Below are 4,613 nucleotides of genomic sequence, written 5' to 3' on the forward strand. Positions count from 1 at the left end.
CAGAGAACTGAGTTTCTAAATTCTAAGGTATGAATTTTGTATATTCCTATAATTTGTGAAATCTGAAACATAACAATTTCTATGATTGTGATATAGAATAAATTCGTTTATGAACTATATATCTGAATTGCTGAGATTTTTTATCTGGAATTTGCATGCATGTTCTTGTTCCTTCCTGTTCTTGTTATGACTGGTGATTTAGGTCATCATTTGTACAGGAGAAGGTGCACTTTTTGGCTTGCTAAGAGGCATCTTTCAGAACTCATTACTAACTGGTCTATATATGATAATAAGGTGCTTATATTGAATGTATCAAATTTGAACTAAGTTTTATGATCTTACATTCTTCAGTGCTTAGTAAACAGTTTTACAATTATTTATTTCTTACCAAAGTTTCTTTTTCGGCTATTAATAAGATATATGTCTACATGTGTTGAAGAATAGCTAAATTGATTTAGTGTTCAATAAGAACAGCTACTGTGACTATTTGAGCCTCAGAGGGTCGAAGAGGACCCAATTTGATTGAGGTAATGCAAGAGAGAAACTTTTGGATTCTATTGAAGATCTGAAACTGGACTCAATTGTACTGGGAAGCAGGGGACTTAGCACAATCCGAAGGTGTGTATTTTATTTATTTATTTATTTATTCATTTTGGGTACAATTCCCTGTTTTTATTGGTACAATTCCCTATTTTGAGTACAATTCCCTGTTTCTGATTTATGCCATATATACAGTTATGTCGTGGAGTAGTTATCCCACCTTAGGTGGTAACATTAACCCTTTATCTTTTGGGTCTTATTACAAGTAACAGAAGAAGCTCAATCTGTAGATGCTAGCTAGTGCACTATCAGTGTCATTGTGCCAAATACTTGGTGTGAGTTTGTTTTGACAAATGATAGTTGACTTATAGATCACAATGATTATTTTTCTGTTTAATCTTCTTTACCAATAATTTAAGAATCGATATCAAACTTGTAATATCTACGTGAATGACTAATCTTCTTGTAGGAGGATGTATGTATAACCTTTGATAATTATTAATATATAAAAAGAATTAAATTTTGAATACTAAAGTTCTAGACTTCCAGTACTTTGTACTGGAACAAGATTTAGTGGTTTATATGTAGAATGTAGAATTGTTCGAGCATGGCGACGAGGCTGTGGTTGTCACCTTGAGGATGATGCCATGGGAATTACGTTCCACAGAGCTTTGTGTTGTTAATTAGTGTGTCTATTTCTTTTTTATAATGCAGTAGTTTATTCATGATTATTCCCCAGTTTTCATGGCTCTTTTGTACAAATACAAGTGTTTCATTTGAATCGCTTTCCTTGTAATTATCTTCCACTATTTTTATTCTATAATGCCTTAAAGATATGCATTTTCAATGCATGATCATGAATAAGGTAAATAAGTATCTAAATATTGATTTCCATGAGTAAATTATCTTCCACTAATAACATTTGACTAATTTAATATTTTAATCTGACACTGAGCTAAAATCAAGTTGAGTAATTTTTATATGGTACACCTTTCAACAGCTATTGGTTTTAGCATTGGATTCAAATGGATTGATTCAACAATGGGGTTTATACTTAATCAAATCTGTTTTGCACATCATTGCTATTTATTACTGTTGTAGAAGTGTTTGATTTGCCTTTGCCCCAAAATTTAAATTCTCTTGTTTTGCTGTTGCCCGTGAGATGAACTGAATGAAAATGTTGGTGCAGGTTTAGCATTTTCTACCATGAAAGAGAAATTAGCTGAAGCCTTTTTAGAATATGGCAATGTCCTAAATGGTATGTTCTTCATTTCAGTTTCTATATCCCGGTGTGAAGAGTGTTCCATAACGTCACCAGCTGAGAAAGGGAGGATAGTTGATCCTGTACTGTATTCAGAACTGGCTGGAGAGTCTTCATACAGATCCATTTGCCTGAATCATATTAAAAAAATATTAGTCTTCTTGTTAAGCATACAGGAAATTATATTTTTGAAGTACCTCCAACATGGCTGGCCTCCCTCATTACTACTCAAGTCTTCAACCATATTTTTAAGATCAGCAAGCTTTAAACCATTCAATTACTTTTGTACTTACAATGTTAAATAACTGTCTTAGGTTCTTGGATCTTAAATTGCGTTAGTTTAACACGGGTGAATATTTTATTAGATGGCAAGGCTGCTGCAGCAGAGAAGAAAAATTCCAAGGATGAAACATCTTCGAAAGATTCACAGGGGCTGCTGCATGCCCCATTTTTCACTTCTTTCTAATTGTGGCACTTGAAAGTGCTTGGAATTGGAACTAGCTGTGTGAGATCTTGTATTTCGCTGACAAGTCAGAGGTACCGTTTTGTTTTTTCACAAGTTTCCTTCTTCAAATTGAACTCAAGGTTTGGTTTTATTGGTGTTTCGCTGACAACTTGCCAGATCTAACTTGCCAACTTTTTCTATTTCTTTCAGCCTATGATGCCACCTTATGCAGCACTTTATTCACCTGGAGGGGTTTATACTCATCCTGCCATTCCTATTGTAAGTCTAGTTACTTTCATGTAATTTATTTCATGGTTTATAAAAAATTGGAGCTTGTTTTGTTCATTGCCCATGAATGTTTGGCTTCTACTGTAATGATATCAATCAATAGTTCACAATAGGATAAGAGAAACTAATATACTGAAATGTCAAATGTGTTTCCTTTGATCCTGTTTGTGTACCTAGATAATTCAAATATTTATATTCATTTATTTTATTATCACAAAAGCTTTTCAGGGGCTTAATTATATATGCTTTTTTTTTGGTGTTGTAATTATTTAGGCTTTATTGGTTGGAATTATGTCTTATGTTCTTGTGAATTATATATTTCTAAAACATAGGGGTCATATCCACACGGACAAGGAGTTCCATCTTCACCTGCTATAAGCTATGATGTTTTCTGAGATCAGTTCCTAATTTAGGCATAGAATGATATTAGTGATGGCAACACTGTGGGGGTGAGAACTTGCTTACAATTAGTAATTTTTTTCATGCATTTGGTTGATCATGTTGCCAATGGTTTATTTTTCTTTTTAAATTGATTTCACAAAATTAAAGATTAAATTATGATATTTTCCGTCTTATGTTCAGGCTAATCAATTCACATATGATTGTGTTTTTACATTTTTCATCCATTTGATTTATTTCTGTATTTTGTTTTCAGAAATTCTATATTGAAGCTATGAAAACTGAAAAGATTATATGACACTTGCATCTGGAGATTAGTGATACTGGTATGCCACTTGTCTCCATTGGCATTCTTGTTGGTTGTGAGAATTTCATGCATATGTTTTGGTTGCTGCTGCTAGTTCTCGTAATCCTACTCTAGCTAGTGCTTTGACTAGGCTACAGAGGTGTGTATTTAATGGCAGCTGGGAGGTATATATCTCCTGTGGTTTCCCTTTTGTTACCTGTTTATTACCCCTCAAATTTGACTTTATTTTCTAAATGGTATTGTACATTTGTACTAACATCATGAAAAAGAATGATTTATTTTTATAGCTTAGTGTTGGTTGGCCTTCCCAAATTATTAGTCTGATACTCTGATTCAATTCTATGAATCTTCACTAAATGATTATTCATTTTGTTGTGTAACTTAAATATTCTTGTTAAATGGATGTGCAGATTCGAATTCTTGCTGCTCAGGCTCTTACAACAATGGCAATCAGATCTGGTGAACCTTTCAGGTTATAGATTTATGAGTTTCTGCACACTTTGGCACAAGGTGGTCTGCAGCCACAGTTCTCAGACATACATCTCAGCAATGGAGAAGATCAAGGAGCTAGCGGTACAGGCCTTGGAGTTTTATTAAGTCCAATGATAAAAGTTTTGGATGAGATGTACAAAGTACAAGATGATTTGATCAAGTGAGAACCATATCTTAATTTTGTGCTTGCTTCAGTTTTACTGATGCTGATTAATAATGCTTTTGAACTGTGGTTTTGAATAGGGAAATACGCAATCATGACAATGCTAAGAAAGAATGGACTGATGATGAATTGAAGAAACTATATGAAACCCACGAAAGGTTGCTGGACCTTGTTTCATAGTTTTGCTATGTTCCAAGAACAAAGTAAGTATCTTCCTTTGGGTCCAATAAGGTACTAAATTGTTTACAGTGCACTCTCTAATGGGTTGTGATGACAAGTCATCATATACCCATTTTTCAAGCTAATTTCACTTGTTTTATTAGTCTTTATGCACTTTCTTGCATCCTAAGTAAGTGATTTGGAGTGAAAATGCATAACTTCTTTAAATAAAACAATCACCATGAAATTAATGTTAACTCATGAGGTTTAAGCTAATTTTAATTGAATTTTAATTGATTTATAAGCCTTGTGAAGTTAGTGATACTTGGAGTGGTTGTTTTGGTTTATTGTAGGTGAAGAAAAGAATAAAAGAGAAAAGCGTGGCCTAAGAAAGCGTGACCTAAGGATAAGAAAACATGGTCAAAGGAAGGAGAAGTGTGCCGCATGCAAGGATTTACAGACGGATTTTTTGTCTGTAATAAGAGTATGAGATGATTTTTCAAAGTTCAAATTACAGACAGAAAATCTGTCGGAAAATCTGTCTGTAATTACAGACGGA

At 33.5% G+C, this 4,613-nt stretch overlaps 1 long non-coding RNA gene across 1 annotated transcript; it reads left to right on the forward strand.

The window, feature by feature from the left end:
• Positions 1-2,158: 2,158 nt before the first annotated feature.
• Positions 2,159-2,948, forward strand: LOC107485056 (uncharacterized). The gene is made up of 3 exons (XR_002374215.2): positions 2,159-2,338; positions 2,457-2,525; positions 2,867-2,948. It is a non-coding gene; the product is annotated as an uncharacterized LOC107485056 (long non-coding RNA).
• Positions 2,949-4,613: the final 1,665 nt, after the last annotated feature.

This window comes from Arachis duranensis, chromosome 4 (assembly GCF_000817695.3).
Source record: "Arachis duranensis cultivar V14167 chromosome 4, aradu.V14167.gnm2.J7QH, whole genome shotgun sequence".
NCBI classification, from domain to species: Eukaryota; Viridiplantae; Streptophyta; class Magnoliopsida; order Fabales; family Fabaceae; genus Arachis; species Arachis duranensis.